The sequence below is a fragment of the Uranotaenia lowii genome, chromosome 1 (assembly GCF_029784155.1).
Source record: "Uranotaenia lowii strain MFRU-FL chromosome 1, ASM2978415v1, whole genome shotgun sequence".
Classification (NCBI taxonomy): domain Eukaryota; kingdom Metazoa; phylum Arthropoda; class Insecta; order Diptera; family Culicidae; genus Uranotaenia; species Uranotaenia lowii.
This window is the reverse complement of record NC_073691.1, coordinates 203,794,395-203,812,221: the sequence shown is the minus strand read 5'-3', so window position 1 is coordinate 203,812,221 and position 17,827 is coordinate 203,794,395. Positions and strand designations below refer to the sequence as shown.

Sequence of the window (17,827 nt, the reverse complement as noted above, 5' to 3'; positions counted from 1 at the left end):
TACTTGCGATACTTGCGTGATTTCACACAACCCATAAGTGGTCTAGTTTTATTTTACTAAAAAAAATAAAGCGTAATTTAATCAAAACACATAGTTATTTTTTAAAATCGAAAAGAAAAAATGAAAAAAATAGGAAAATTTTCACGATATTTCTAAACATCTTACACGTTGCATTAAAAAAAATCTCACTTAAAAATGCACAACAACTAGCTGCATAGCCATAACCTAGTATGGACCAAAATGAGATCAAATCGTCGAAGGACAGCTCATGAATTACCATTTGTTCGATTGGAGATATCTCGGAAGCAACCTTTCTCCACTGATTTAGAATCCCTGCCTCGTTCAAGCGCTCCTGAATTAAGAACAATCCTTGGCAGAAGAAACTTCTTCGGGAACAGGAATAAAAGTTTAACATCATATTCAAACGTTGCGGCAGCACGTAGAAAAGACGATGTCTACTAATGGAGTCAACGTTATAACGCCTTCTCTCAAAGTAATAACCCATTTCGAAGTCTAAAACCCAGGCGCAGTTCGTCATCTCATACCACAACTGATTCTTGTCCACAATTACTATTTCATTCGGGTAGTTTTCAAACCATCGTTGAAGAGAGACTTCCGCAGCCTCATCGAAATTATAAAGACAGATGGGAATCTTTGAATCCTTAAAATCCTGAAGGGTTACCAGATGTGGCTCGTAAGCACTGCCGAACATGAAACTGGTCAACTTCGCCAGATAAGATTCGGTTAAAATAAAGGTCATTAGAATGAGACTGAACGTGGAGAATCGTTCGATCCTGGTCATTGTGTTGTCCTGAACTGCTGTACCAAACAAAATTATTAAGATCAAATTCCTCGGTAAGTCGTTTTCTAATAGTTTGTTGATCACTGCAATAAGTAGTAACAAAATTATCAAAAAAATCCACAGCTCTTTCGAAAATGAATCCAGCAAATGTTTGAATATCGGCATACGAATTTTTTCCGGTACCATCAAACATGGATATGAAATGTAGTTTTCTACATATCTTTCAAGAGTTCCACCGTTAAGTCCATAGATTGGAAAGATGTCGAGGTGGAATTTTTCAGTTAAAGTATTAGCATTCACGATTTCTATCTTATCGATTTTCATCCAATTGATTGTGCCATTCACATGACTTGAGAATAGCTTCAGAAATTCAGCAAAATTTCCCACTATGCTTCCATTTGTGGTGATTTGTATGATTGGAAACCAATTGAACGCAACAGTTTTTATCACGTAGCCTTGGACATCCTTCAGGTGATCGCGTTCAAGCTCCCGAATTACCATATCAATGCTGGAACTAGAACTGTTTTTTCCACGAAGAATGTCTAAAGTATAATACGAGTAATTTTTCGAGACATCGTCGAAAAACATCAGCACCCAATAAGCAATACCGTATTGCTTCATCATCTCTCGAGTCCAAGTCAGTATAAAGGCTGGCAGCTCTTCACCAATGAAGAAAAAAATAAAATATCCGTAGCGGTTCCAGGCCCAGGTTAGATAAAGTTGTTGCATTATCGTTTTTGCCTTTTTCCAAGAGTTGACATCCGCAGTCATCAGAAAATAATCGCAAGGTTCTGGTGAACTTCGGAAACCTTCAGTTGTCGCAATGTTCATCGGATATCCGGCGGAAATCGCGTCATACAAACCAGAGGGTTCTAAATGTCCATTTGAGGTTGCCGTCAGGATGAAGCAAATCTTCCCCGGACTTTTACCGAGCCGTGAAATCAGTAAGGGTAAAAGGTCGAAACAATTGCAGTTGTCACCTATAATGGCCACTGTAATAATGAGCGTTTTGAAAAACATCTTGATAGCAGGAAACTTGGGAAAACACTAAGCGATGTTGGTTGTCTATTGAGTGAATCGAAACATTGGCGATCCAATGAACGAGAAATACATTTTAGAAGTTTATTGAGCAAATTAAGGAAAAAATTGTCATTCGTAATAGTAATTCAAACAGAAGAAATAATCAAATCTGTTTACTCATTTTATATTACCGCCTTTCCTTAAATGTGTGAAAAGAGACTTTGTAATAAAAAGAATTACGATCCACAATTCTATCAATTACCGTCAACTGGGGCAACATGCAACAATTTTCAACTTCAATGGCTTCTAAAAAACTTATGTTCACAATTAATCTTGCCTAAGGGCATCAAAAGTTTTAAGGATGATGGGGCATCAAATTGGCGTAGTTAAAAAAATTATTGGTTTCATTAGTTACATATTTTTAATTGTTAAAAGACATGCGATTTTCACCCTCCTTAGAAAATGGGGTAACTTGCAACAATCTTTGTTTTTAATGATAATTCTTATGAACATGTATGAAAATTTATGATTTTTAATATATTTGCGATGCCTTAAAGACCCTTACGCATGAAAACTCCAATTGCAGTAATTTTTTGGTCAGTCAAATCTAATTTTCACATTTTTTCTGAAAATAATGATGCTGCATACATTCAGGGGTTAAATAATACTAAGAAAAATTCTAAAACCTGAAATCATAAAAATAAATGTTTGGCTGAATGAAAATTCAATGTTTACAAAGGCGTGATGCAAAACCTTCATATTCCATCACATGGAAACGAGATTGACAAGGTGGTTATTTGATTTTCATTTTATTGCATTTTACCCCAGACACCTAACTGAATTAAAAAAATATTTATTTAAAAAAATTGGGTGATTGTTCGAAAAATATTTTGACACCAACAGTGTTGGTATAGCATGAAGAAACCAGTGAAAAGTTTGTAGATAATATTATCAAGCCAATCCGTCTAACTGGGTAAAGTTTTTTTCGGCATCGAAAAATATTAAAATTTATACATTTATTGCTCGATTTTTGCCAATTTTATATAAAAATAAAAATTTAAAAAAAACTAGCTTAAGATGCGAGAAATTATATCATCATTATTTTGTTATTAACTGTTAACTTTATTACAGTACATTAGATTCAAAATGATTCAGTGTGGTGTTATATAAATGTTGCGTCTAACCCCGCTGTTGCATGATGCTCCGTTTGACGGTATTCAATACCTCGGTGGGATATATCGGAACTGAATGCTGATCTGAAAATGAATAATTTATATAACTGTGAATTGTAATTATTTTAATTTAAGTTTGCTATCCCATGCTTAGGTGGTTCGGGAATTAGATAATAAAGGGAGTTGATCTTTTTTAAAGATAACCAATTTTGTAGTTGCTTGATTTTTTTTCTCTCAAATTTCAAGACAGTTTCATAGACGAAAAATCTTGATAAGTGATTTAGGAAACTCATTTTAAAAACCCGTATTAATACACTTGAGCCTTTCTTACAGCCTAAAAATTATATTTCGATACATATGACCAAAAACAATAAACAAATGATTGATTCAATAATTCTAAGTTATAATTAAAAAAAATTCGAACGTAGTAAATCCAAAATTAATTAAAGAAATTAAGATTCAAAATTTTTAAAGGGATAAAAGTATTTTGAAATAACCATAATTTTCTTCCAAATAACATAAATTTCCAATTTGACAATTTTGGCAATTTGAACCATCTTGTCAATTTTGTCAATTTTATTCATTTTGTCAATTTTATCAATTTTGTCAATTTTGAAAATTTAGAAAATTTTGTCAGTTTTATCAATCTTATTAATTTTTAAAATTTTGTCGATTTTGTCAATTTTGTAAACTATGTTATTTTGTCACGTTCGCCATTTTGGTATTCTCAATTTGTTAATTTTGTTATTCTGTCGAACTTGGCAATTTTATCAATTGAGTCAATTATGTCAATTAGGTTATTTTTAACAATTTTGTCATTATTGTCATTATTGTCAATTTTGTCAATTGGGTCAATTTTTTCAATTTTGTCAATTTCGTCATGTTTTCAATTTTGCCTATTTTGACAGTTTATCAGTTTTGATAATTTCGACAATTTTGTCAATTTAGCCTATTTTGTCAATTTGGAAAATTTTGTCAATTTTATCAATTTTGTCAATTTCAAAAATTTTGTAAATTTTGTCAAATTTGTCTTTAAAAAGAATAAAGCCTGCTCTTTACTCTTACGCAGATTTCCATAAGAATGACAGCTAATCGGAGTGAAATTGGAGTGAAGGCTATTTCTCTTTCTGTTTAACACACGAGAAATCGTATACCGGGACTGCGAGCGCGCCCATCGCCCATGTTTGGTTAAAAGAACTTGCTTTTACGAACGAAATTCTCTCCTGTCGTTTGTGTTTAGGGAAAGCTTCCTGAGAACGAGCGGCATGTGAGAAGATGAGATGGTGTGCGTGCATCGTTAGCATTCCCGACGTCTCCGTGTCGTTTCCCATTCTCAGAGAAATCTGTGCTTGAGAATCTAGCGTTGGGTGATGGATGGAACTTGCAATCACTATAGAACCTTACGGTCTGAGGGTCGAGTCCCTGTGCTTGGCACACTTTCTTCGGGTTTAAAATCCCAAAAAAAAAAACTTTCTTCGAGTTGTACCCAAAGTACAATCCATTATAATCATATAATTTTGCGGCTTCAGCCAGCCTCAAATTTTTGAATCTGGTACGGCAACAAGCCTGACTGGAATGATTATAACAATTATATTTAATAAAATTCCGTTCGATTTCTAACTTGACAACTATTTAGTTTGTAATTTTGTACCTTTATCATTATAGTCCTGACTGGCGTCCATCCAAAGGTGCCTCCATTCTGTAAAAGCGAAGCCCATCGCCTATCGTGTCTATGACGTCATAAAAATATGACGTCATATTATCGATCATCTTGATTAGTGATTGTTGGACATTGCTGGCAAGCCAGATGGATACGTTTTTTGGAGTGATAATTTTATGATATTTACTATGAATGTTTTTTTCGAACTATTTTGTTTTTTTTCCTTCTTTCTATAGGAGAAAAAATCAATTTTTTTGAGATAAAAATCATTTTAATTGTATTGCCCAGTTTCGCAAAAACGTGTGGAACAAAGTTTACAAAAAATCACACCAATACACACAAATACACTGATATTGTCTGAACTTGTCGAGCTGATTCGATAGGTACCTATGAAGGTATATCTATGACCCATAATTAAGGATCTCTCAAATCGACCGCAAAAAGGACGCTTAAGCTTTTTACCGATTTCGATGAATTTTAATTCATTGTATAGCTAATTTATTCTAATTTTTCAATATCGAAAAAAGTCGAAATATTTTACGAGATCACCAGTAGCTGATTCCGAATGAAAAAAATCCCGAAAAAGCGCTTTTTTTAAAATGATTATAACTTATGACAGGTTCCAAATATTTCGCTGATTTTATAATAACTGAAATTTTTGAGGAACCAATTATGTTCTACGAAAGTTATAATAAAGTTAACCAAAAAAACTAAAATTTAAATTTAAAGAATCGATCCAGTGGTAAGCGAGATACAGCAATGCAAAGCACTTGGGTGACTTTTTTTAAGTTAGAATTTTTTCTACCGGAAGTTCCGGGATAGCGGCCAAAACTTCCTTTGGACCACCAAAAACTTATACTTCCATGGATAGATTTATTCTTGACAATTCCAAATATTATAAAATCAGCGCAATATTTGGAATCTGTCACAAGTTATAAGCATTCTAAAAAGAGCTCTTTTTCGGGACTTTTTTCATTCGGAATCAGCTACTGGTGATCTCGTAAAATATTTCGACTTATTTTTTCGATATTGATATTTCGATATTAAAATTCATCGAAATCGCTCAATATTTGCGGCCAGGAGAACGTACGTAAACTACAGGTCAAATTTATCTTAAATAGATTTGTACGGAAATTTTGCGAACGGCTTTGGAAGGTTGAGGGGTGCCTCAAAGCGCTCAAAGTTCCGGTTTTATTAGGCTCTCAAAAATCACCAAAGGGGGAGGGGGGATGGGGAGCAAAGGAAATCGGAAAAATCAAAATTTTAATTTTGATGCATAAAAATCCTTACAACTGAAGCAGTGTGTTATCTCATTATCCGGAAAATCAGGATAAATCCTTAAAAATCAGAGCACCTATGGCATCCCTGTTAGTGTCAAAGCCTCATAATCAATACCGTCAAACGGGGCATCATGCAAAAGCAGGGTTAGATGCAACATTTGTATACCACAACACTCATTCAATTGTTATTTCAATATGCTGTAATAAAGTTATCATTGAATGATAGCAAATTGATGGTGACATTGTTTTTAACATCCTGAAAGAGTTTTTAAAAGTTTCTGATTTTCATAAAAAAATTAAAAAAAATCGAGCAATAAATGTACAATTTTTTACATTTTTCGATGCCATAAAAAACTTTACCCAGTATGACGGATTGGCTTAATGATATCTTTTTTTATTGCTTATGATACATACACAGCCAGAACTTGTCAGCATCCCGGTGAGTAGTAAAAGTACATTTACTACCCATATTTACTGGGCCGGGCCCACTGTGCAGCATTAGACGCAGAAACAACTGGAACACAGGGAGGAAGAAACGTGGACAACAGTACCATACGTTCCTTTAATTATGAATGTACAATTCAAAATACACAGGAGCACATATGCTAAAATTTATGGTACTCCTTGACGATGGTCCTTGGAATTTCCTTTTTCTGTGGCTGGGAATGAGGTATTTCAGCATAAAAGTTCAAAACTATAGCATATGGATTGATTGAATTTGAATGAAGTGTTTTATGGTTTAAATTCACTTCTGATTTTTCTGCAAGTTTTGAATTTCTATGCGCCATCATTTCTGATCAAAGACCTTGGTTATAGCGCCGTTAATCGCTCTTGAAAATAAAAATTAAAGAAAAGAGAATCCTAATTAGTAATAACAGACACAAAACTTTCAAAATTTACTTTAAGAAAGATTTTGTGGTGAAAACTTAATATTTCAATTCATTATGACCAACTTACACGTTTTCAAGCATTCACCCTGCCGATTAAATAGTTTACACATATGAATGGTTATCATGAATAAATAAATAAATATAATTTTATAAAATACTACATATCTATGTTATGTAATCTACATTATGCAATCAGTCAAGATTTATTAAAACAAAAATAACTCAAAACAAGGACTTAGGCTTGATTTATCCGTGCCATGAACACCGGAACTTCTGTTGTTCTTCTTTAAGGAATTTGCTGCAAATCGTAGCAATCATTGCAATTCTGCGAAGGTTCCATCACCATTGCAGAGAAGCGCCCTTTTCACCGACGTTTTCACGAATATTCACCGTTAACTTGTGGCCTTAGGCCTGTGGAATTTAGGCTAAGCATCAAATATGGTTTCCGCATGAGTTTTTTTTTCCAAAAAATACTTGACCGACATACTGATGTTAATACATCGACACTTCAACCTTTCTCACTCGCGTTGATCACTTTTTTTAGCTTATTATCTCCTGATTAATTGAAATACCTAAATAGTAAACCAAATCTATTCGCGATTAGAGGCCCTTTTTCAATCCCACTTACAGTCCCCATCTTCACACAACAACTGATAAAAATTACACTTTTCACTGCAATACCTTGTTATCTTAGAGTTAAACAAGGAATTTTTAACTAAAATACAATCACGTTCACTTTATATTATTCAATTTAATGAATTTTAATTTTGCAGCTCCAAAATAACGCTTGGAAAAATAAATTTCGAAGCAAAACGCGACCGTGACAAAAAACACAACCGCACTCGAGCAAGGCCAACTTAGTTCTGACGGATTGGCTTAATGATATCACCTACAAACTTTATATTGCTTTCATTATACTATACCAACACTGTTTTTGTAAAAACATTTTTCGGACAATTACATTTTTTTTAAATAAATATTTTTATAATTCACTTACCAGTCTGGGGCAAAAGGCAACAAAATGAAAATCAGAACTCAACCTCATAAATCTCGTTTCCATATGCTGAGATATGATTATTTTGCATTATGTGTTGTTAACATTCCAATTTCATCCATCCTAAGATTTATTTTCATGATTTAAGCTAATAGAATATTTGTAGTATTGTTTTACCCCCAAATGTATGCAGCAAATCTTAAAAACATTTTTGATAGAAAAATGTAAAATTTGATTCGAACAAAACAAAAAAATTACTGCAATTGGTGCTTTATGCGTTATGACATCACAAATGTATCAAAAACTTTAAATTTTCTAACGTTTCCATTTGATTTTTCATTAATAACAGAGTTTGTTGCAACTCACCCCTTTTTCTTAGTAGGGTGAAAATCGCATGTTTTTGAAAATTTAAAAATAACTGGTAAAACTAATAATTTTTCTAACTACGTCAATTTGGTGTCCCATCAACCTTAAAACTTTCGATGTACAAGAGGAATGATTATCTGTAGGCATTAAGATTTTAGAAGCCATTGAAGTTGAAAAATTGTGCATGTTGTTCCAGTTTACGGTACCTTGAACTTTCCTCAACGGGGTATTCGATAAAAACAGTTCTCTTACATTGAACTGCTTAATTTCAGACATGTTAGTAGACAATAACCAAGACATCAATATACTTGAGTGATTCCAGACATTTCAATCAATTTTATTTCATTAACAACGAAAAAAGTGAGCTTGAGCTTGAGCTTGCTATCAACTACGGTCCACCTACGGCCCCTCCTGGCCATTGACGCCTTTTTTTTGGTCCGAGATAATCAACGCTGCACAATGAACCAAATGAAGGATTGCTGGGAACAAATAATACAATCTCAATGTGCAGTTTTGAGAATCTTTTTCTTTAAAGTTAACCAATAACGACGCCAGCCAAGTCCATGTAATCGAAAAAGGGCAAGGAAGTGCAGCACATGCGATGATTTGTTTTTCGGAGACCGACCACAAATTTCACGCTTCACACATCGCATAATAAGTTTCTCGCAGAGAAATGCACTAAAGCTAGTTGCATAACCATAACCTAGAATGTACCAGAACGAGATCAAATCGTCGTAGGACAGCTCACGGATTTCCATTTGTTCGATAGGGGATATCTCGGAAGCCACCTTTTCCCACTGACTAAGAATACCGGCCTCGTTCAGACGCTCTCGTATAAGGAAAAATCGTTCACAGAAGAAACTCTTGCGGGAACAAGAAATGCAATTTATCATCATACTCAAACTTTGGGGCAGCACGTAGAAAATGCGAAATCCGTCGGAGTCGAGGTTATACGATCTTTTCTCGAAGTATTTACCCATTTCGAAGTCCAAAACCCAGGCACAGCTTGTCATTGTATACCACACTTGATTCATGTGAACCATAACAACTTCATTGGGGTAATTCTCAAAATATTGTTGTATTGTGAATTCCCCAAGCTTTTCAAGTTTATGCAGACATATAGGAATTTTAGAATCCCTAAAATCCTGAAGTGTGTTCAAATGTGGCTCGTAAGCACTGCTGAACATGAAACTAGTCAACTTCGCCAAGTAAGATTCGGTTAGTAAAAATGTCATTACAATGAGACTGAATGTGAAGAATCGCTCGATTTTGTTCGTTGCATGATTTTGGACTGCTGAACCAAACAAAATAGTCAATATTAAATTTCTCGGTAAATGCTTTTGCAACAATTTGTTCAGCACTGTAATCAGCATTAACAAAATAACCAGAAAGATCCACAAATTTTTAGAAAACGGATCCAATAGATGTTTGAATATTGGCAAACGAAGTTTTTCCGGTATCATCAAACATGGATATGTGAAATAATTATCTACGTATGTTTCCAGAATTCCACCGTTCATTGCGAAAATTGGAAAAACGTCCAGATGAAATTTTTTCGCAAAATAGTTGGCATAAGCTATTTCTTTCTTGTCGATTTTCATCCAATGAACTGTGGCATTAATTTGACGGGAGAATACTTCTAAAAATTTGGGGAAAGGGCCCCCGATGCCATCTTCGGTGATATGAATGATAGGAAACCATTTGAACGCAACAGTTTTGATCATGTAACCTTGGACATCCTTTAGGGGATCCCGTTGAAGCTCCTGAAGAACGACGTCGATGCTGGTACTTGATCTTACTTTATCCAGAAAACCATTGAAGAAATAATAAGTGTTACTCTTCGAGACTTCGTCAAAAAATATCAGCACCCAATGAGAAATCCCGAATTCCGTAACGAACTCTCGAGTCCATATCAGTAGAAAAGCTGGCAGTTCTTCACCAATAAAGACAAACAAGAAATATCCATATCGATTCCAGGCTCGAGTTGAATAAAATTGTTGTAGCATCGATCTGGCCTTCCCCCAAGAGTTGGCATCCGCTGTCATCAGAAGATAATCGCATGTTTCTGGTGAGTTCCGGAATCCTTCGGTTGTTGCAATGTTCATCGTATATCCGGCTGAAATAACATCATACAAACCGAAAAATGGTTCTGAATGTTCGTTAAAGGTTGCTGTCAGGATGAAGCAAATCTTCCCCGGACGTTTTCCAACCCGTGAAATCAGAATCGGCAAAAGATCGAAACAATTACAGTTGCTTCCTCTAATGAGCACTGTGATAATGAGCGTTTTGAAAAACATCTTGGTAGCAGCAAATTGATGAAAACACTAAGCTAGTGGTGGTGTCTGTGAAACGAATGGAAACATTTAGGAACCTGTGGACTTCCAATGTGAGAAATACATCAAGATATTCAGGCAAACACAATCATTGTGGTATTTGTAAGGAAAAATCTAGAAAATAATACGTTCAGTAATATTCAATCCGCCAAATCCCGTGAGAAGAGATTTAAAAATAATTTTATTTTAATACAATATCATACAATATAATTTTTTAAAGTTCCTTACATTGCCGTGAGTTTTCAATCATCAGGCCCAATCTCTCCATCATATCAATATTTGAAATCCCCATAGAATCATTAGTCGAGATCGAGAGACATTTTTCAGTTACTGATTTGAGATAACAGAAAAACGTACGTTTGTAAAGATGTATTTGTGAATAATTGCGATCAATGTGATGAGCAAGCAACTGACGCGTCAACATGGAGCTAAACAATGTTCTAAAAAGTTGATTTAAAAGATGTAATGTACATTTTGCACAACAAACTGAGTTTGTTTAAAAATTTGTGGAAGTCATTTATTTTGCCAAGTGTGCTGAAGACATGAATACAATTTTATTTAAATGCTTTTGAATTATGAACATTAAAAAAATTATTCAATTTTAATAAAAAAAAAATGCAGTTTTTTAACAATTAAGTCCAACGGAACACTACCGTTTTGGAAAGCATCCTTTAAACAGGAAATAAAGGGTGATACGGTTAAAAATTGGTCAACTTCAACTTGACGTTTTTCTTTCAATTTTGCATTTAAAAAAAACCTTAACACCTATTATTTTGAGGGTGTGTGTGTGAAGAATGTTGCTCCTATTTTGATTTTGGAATTCACTCTTCAGTTGTCGAAATGCCGTCCAAGGAAGAAGAGCAGCGTATCAAAATTTTGCTCGCGCATCGCGAAAATTCGAGCTACTCGCACGCAAAGCTGGCAAAATCGCTAAAAGTTGCCAAATCAACCTTTACAAATGTAATAAAAGTGTTTGTGGGACGTTTGTTGACCGCCAGGAAGTCTGGATCGGGAAAAAATCGAAAACCGGAAGCCGCTGAGACGACAAAGAGAGTTGCGGGTAGTTTCAAGCGAAACCCTAACCTCTCTCTCCGAGATGCCGCAAATAAGCTGGGTGTATCGTCTACAACCGTGCATCGAGCCAAAAAACGAGCCGGACTATCGACTTATAAGAAGGTAGTGACTCCAAATCGCGATGATAAACAAAATACGACGGCCAAAGCGCGATCCCGGAGGCTGTACACGACGATGCTGACGAAGTTTGATTGCGTGGTAATGGACGACGAAACCTACGTCAAAGCCGACTACAAGCAGCTTCTGGGACAGAAGTTTTATACGGCAAAAGGAAGAGGAAAGGTAGCAGATATTTTCAAGCACATGAAACTGTCAAAGTTCGCGAAGAAATATCTGATTTGGCAAGCCATCTGTACCTGTGTCTTGAAAAGCAGCATTTTCATAGCTTCCGGGACTATCAACCAAGAAATGTACGTGAAAGATTGTTTGAATAAACGTCTGCTGCCTTTCCTGAAGAAACACGGTTGTTCCGTACTGTTTGGCCGGATTTGGCATCTTGCCATTACGGTAAAAAGGCCATGGAGTGGTACGCCGCCAACAACGCGCAGGTGGTTCCCAAGGACAAGAACCCTCCCAACACGCCAGAGCTCTGCCCAATTGAGAAATACTGGGCTATTGTCAAGCGGAACCTAAAGAAGACCAGAAAAAACTGCTAAGGACGAGCCGCAGTTCAAGGCAAACTGGCTTTCTGCGGCGAAGAAGGTGGACAAGGTGGCTGTACAAAATCTGATGGCAGGGGGCGTAAGGCCCGGCAATTCGGATTTGGAAAAGCGGAAGCCTAACTGAATATGTTTCCTGAATTTTATACTAATTAAACTTGAAAAAGAAATTTAATTTGATTTTTTAAATAGAAGATTTCACCGATTTACACGCGTTTTCCCTTGACCAAATTTTGACTGTATCACCAGATATACTTAAACCGATATACACCACTTAACGAGAAAACGGGAGACACGAATAGCGCTATCTGGCGACAGAAATGGAAGTATTACACTGTGATTTTTTTCGGAGCTTTGATCAGAGATGCCAGGTGTACTGATTTTTCAACTGAGAATCGCAAAAAGTGTGGCGTAGCATATCGCAAAGGCGGAAAGTAAAATGATTACTTTTTGAATAAATATTAATTATTAACAGTGCAAATTCTTACAATTTTCAAAACGTTATCCAAACCTTTACACATCGTGATTTTGATATGACAATTGATTTAGCGCAAAGTTTAAAATAAAAAAGAATCAAAATTGAATGTTATCAGGCTCAAAAACGTTTTAGGTCAAGCATTGACCAAATGACTAATTTATTATGACTTCATAAATATCTTAAGAAAAATATTTAATAAGCGCTGCCGAATATGGGTTATGATTTTCCATTAGTGTAAGTGGGATGCAGCTAAAATTCCTTGCAACTATGACAGATCTCGGGTCTTCCCTAAGCAGAGAAAGAATAATTTTTCGATTAACATTCGCCCATTACGACATCCACGATAAAATCTGCCAGCATAGATTTTAGGCTTTTGTCATAGCATGAGCATTGAGAATTTCCGCCAGCACTTAACGAGTAAACAAGCAAACTAAATATTCTTAATCAAATATTTGCTCCTTTTAGTTTCTTTAAATCGAATTCCACTAAACTCACTTTATCTATGTCTTCATTTTCAGTTTTAACAACAATTTTTTGTATTTCGTGTGCTAAGGTATAGGCAAATAAGTACGTAAATATGTTGATCGAAGTAAAGCCACAAATTATGAGTATGTCATACAAAACGGCAAATATAAATGAGTGGAAGCTTAATAAACATTAAAAAATATCTAAGAGACAAAAACTAGATATTGATAAGTTTATAAAAAAATGGAAATTCAAAAATGAAGTTACAAAAAAGATTATCAATAATTATTCTCAGTTATATTTCAATAAGGCATTTCCCCACTTGTCAGACGAACAGCTGATTTCTCATGTTTACTTTTTCTCGGCATATCGTGGTAGGGTAAGCATAACAACAACATTACGCATGTTCAATGACCGGATAGTAACGAAATAAAATTGGCAATGCAGTTGTAGTGGTTTTGCAAGCGCACCTTGGTGATGAGAACATAAATTCTTGATTAAATGATTTGTAAATTCATAACAAGCTAAGACATGAAGAAATAGTTATGATTTTAATTAAATAAGTTTTTAAAAGAAAGCATTGAACAGTGCTTATCATCAAAGATCAAAATGGCGACCAGTTGGTGTTTACATTTTTCAAAACAAAAACAAAAAGCTACCCTACCACAATCTGTCTCAGGAAATACTCTATAGTTTTCAATGACATGTGTTTAAGACTATCATTTGTTTGTAATAGTAAAGATTTAAGAAATAACAAAAATGTTTTATTTCAAATCCAACATACATGCCATTCGGAGCTGAGCGGATGCATTTTATCTAATTTCGAAAGAGTTTTTTAAATTTCAGTACAATTGGTTTAAATTAGGAAGAACAAAACAATTCTGTTGCACACTTTTGTCTCTATAAATAAAAAAAAATACAGAATATCATTTTGTGCCATTTCAAAATGTTAATCTGGAGCTGTCGAAATGCTGATCAGGAGTGCCGTCCGAACATATTTTCATTACTTTTTTGTTGAGTTTAGGTACACTTTAAAAAAATTAAATTCCGCTCATTTGAGAAATGTGATTTGATGTCAGAAATTTAAAATCTTTGTCGCCGCCATCTAAATCCTCGAAACCAACTGGGCATATAGTGCTCGTTCTCTGGGCCTAGATTTATAAAAAACTCATAACAAAAATATTCACCTTAAGCCTAGTCCACACTAGGCAACATGAACTGCGATTTTTGTTATGAGACGAACTTTGTTGTCTGTTGTTGTTGTTGGAAACCTGAGACGGTCTCAGCGTCTCCCGAAGAAAATGGGAGACGCTGAGACCGTCTCGAGACGAACCGTCTCCTAGTGTGGACTAGGCTTTAGTAAGAAATTGTGCTATAAGGAGAGTGGATGATTGGGAATATCTTGTTTAAATTGTAATAATTTTGGTTTTTTATTGATTTCTTGATTTTATACAATCAGTTCATTAAGCGCCTATCTGTTTTTTTTTTCATATTTTCATTTGCAGCCATAATGGATGGCTGGATGAAAAACTTGTGCTGCAACAAAATCATATAATAAAAATTCGTCAGATTTCGTCAGATGTGAATTTGTACGAAAAAACAGTGCGGTTTAAGAGCTACTATTTAGGGATAATCGGAGCGCTGGATAAAAAATATGACTGCGTTTGACTGGGAAAATATGACTGCGTTTGACTGGGAAAAAATGACTGCGGGTATGTTTAGGTAATGAAGAAATTTACGAAATGTTTTACTTCACTAAATTCTGCAGTTTCTTGACCATTTTCCGGTCCTACTATGACAACCTATCATTGTTTCTGGTTTTGTGCATATTTAAGGCAAAGTTTATTTATATAATATTTTAATAAACATTATTTGTTTCCTTTCACAAAGATATTGGTCGTGAACCATTAGCGGGTCATGCACGAATCCTAACATCAAATAAGTAGGGTAATTAAAATTAATTGTTGAGATCTATATTTTGTTCAGAATTATTAACAAGTATTGTATGGAAATATTTTCTTCAATTACTTTTTATTTGTTAGTTGATTCACTAAAATTTTTATGGTGCAAGAAAAGAAATAAACAATTCCAATTATTATAACTGGCATCCCTGATCAAGTCGAGTCCGGAATACACGCTATTCACAAGTTAGACAAATTTCTCAAATAAGTGCTTCCATTTTGTCCGCTAGATGATGCTGATGGTGTCGCCTTCTCACTGTATGAGGAAAACAAGTGTGGTGAATATTAGTCTCTATTATATTTGGTATCACCCTTTACAATTCTGGTAGATCCCAAACGATCAGTTTGCATCAGAATAGACCCTGATCCAGTCGGGCTTGCATCAGCCATTACTGAAGTACGATCATCTGTTTTAAAGAAACCCAATAATTGCACCCGTTTCAATGCCGTTTTTATATCATCAAAAGATTTCTGTTGAGTGGACGTCCATACAAAAGCAAAATCTTTTCTCAACAACGCTCGAAGGAGCTCATCTAAGGTGGTTAAGTCAGGTATAAATTTGGTGAAATATTTAGCTAGTCCCAGAAAACTTCTAACTTCTGCTTCTTTAACAGGAGGGCGGAATGAAGTGATTGCTTCAATCTTATCAAACGATGGAGAGACACCTTTTCTGGTTGTTTTGTGTCCTAAGAAATTTATCTCGGAGACCCCAAATAAACACTTATTTCAATTCAACTCAACATGCCTATCTTTGAATCTTCGGAGCACCTTATCAAATATATGTATATGTAATAAGAATAAAAAATCAAATAAGAGTTAAACCATTTTTAATTATTATAAATTGAAGAACATTCATTTTAAATTGATTACTTGTGAAATGAAACGAGTTTAGAATGGCCTTACCTCATTGACGCGTTGATCATGTTTTTCTTTGTTTTCGCCTTCAATTATGACGTACCGTTACGTACCGTTACATCCCATGAGAATTTCGTCCATTACCTTCTGGAATAGTTCAGGTGCTGATACTAATCCGAACGGAAGTCGTTTAAAACGGAACAGTCCTTTGTTTGTTATGAATGTAGTGGCATTCCTTGATTCTTCCGCCAACCCAACTTGTAGAAAGGCGTCTTGTATGTCTAGCTTACTCCAATACATTCCACGACCTAATCGAGCAAGATATTCATCCCCGATAGGCATTGGATGTCTTTCACGAAGCACGGCTTCGTTCACACGGCGTAGATCCAAGCAAATACGCGGTTCACCGTTGGATTTTCCGACAACTACCAATGGCGACACCCATGAGGCTGGACCACGATGTTTTTCAATGATGTCTCTTGCCAACAACTGTTCAAATTTCAAATTCACAGCACTTTCAAGTGGTAATGGAACTCTTCGGATTGGTTGGAGAACCGGTTTGATGTTAGGATCTAACAAAATATGGACCTTAATACCATTAATTTTAATAAAAGGTTTGAGTTTATCCTGAATTAGATTTACTTCCGGGGACAAATCCAGTCCTATTTTGAGAACACCCAATTCTTTTGAAGTTTTACCTCCGAGCAAGCACTGCTGTCCTCCTTGGACAACAAAAAAAAATTCTGCCTTCACCGACCTTTTTCCTACGACAACATCGGTAACAAAAGTTCCAGCTATGTCTAAAAGTTTTTCACTAGCATAGGCTTTGAGAACTTTAGCTGCCTTTCTTTGATTCAGTTATTCGGAACAAATTGACACCTGCTTCGTCGTGTTGAGTATGTCAGGTTTAAGCGATTCACATACATTTTCATCAAATGTGGTTCACCGCATTGAATCGCATTCACCGCATCGCATCGTATTCACTACGTCATCGGCCTTACTCTAATGGTAGGACACGCTCAGAACAAAATAGCTACAAGAACTTAATTATAATGCTACTATATGATTATACAATATTACTTCTTTTAAGCTTTTAAAAACTGCGGAAATCTAAGTTTTTTTTTTTTTGAAATTGTTTTTTTTCACCAAATCATTACATTTTTTACAAAACAACCACCAAATACATACTTTAATCTGCAAGGGACCTTGCCACGACGAGAAATTTTATAGGAATCATCCGCTAGAATTTGATTGAAATGGGTTTTTTTTTCATAAGTTTTGTCCTCCATCAGAAATCACCTGTCTCATTGTCTCGGTATCGGCTATACAGATTACGAGCTTTGTAACTAGCAAAAATTCATTGTTTGAGGTTAGATTTTAATGACTCATAGCAAGGCAATACTTTTAGTTTATCGGAGAAGATTTTTAGGGGACATTTTAGCCATCTACACTTAATTTTTTGCTTATTAAAAATTTAAAATTCTGGTATAAGCCTAGACTTCCCTGATAACCTCTTCGAAATTTCCAAAAAACCCGAAGAGGGAAATAAATAAAGTTTGAAGTATTTTATGTAAATTTTGAAAAAAAAATTCAAATATCCGAATGGTTACAAGAACTAAAACAAATACTTAAAGATGGGAGTTATGTTCCAACGCGATTTTCCAACTCCGAATGACAAATCAAGGATTTGAAATTTGTTCCGGCCTTATTGATTCAATCTATCAGTTATGTTGTTGCTAAATGGTATTGGTTAAAGCATTTTAGCATTTATGTATCATGGAATTGAAATCGGATTGAGCACTAAAAATATGCTTCAAG

The 17,827-nt window shown here is 35.0% G+C and overlaps 2 protein-coding genes across 27 annotated transcripts in view; one reads left to right on the top strand and one right to left on the bottom strand.

The window, feature by feature from the left end:
- The window catches only part of LOC129744513 (alpha-1,6-mannosyl-glycoprotein 2-beta-N-acetylglucosaminyltransferase), a 519,113-nt gene that overhangs the window by 464,759 nt on the left and 36,527 nt on the right, over positions 1-17,827 (bottom strand). The window lies entirely within an intron of this gene.
- Positions 1-17,827, top strand: part of LOC129744429 (chloride channel protein 2-like) — a 230,955-nt gene that overhangs the window by 212,137 nt on the left and 991 nt on the right. The gene's annotated exons all lie outside the window — the stretch shown is intronic.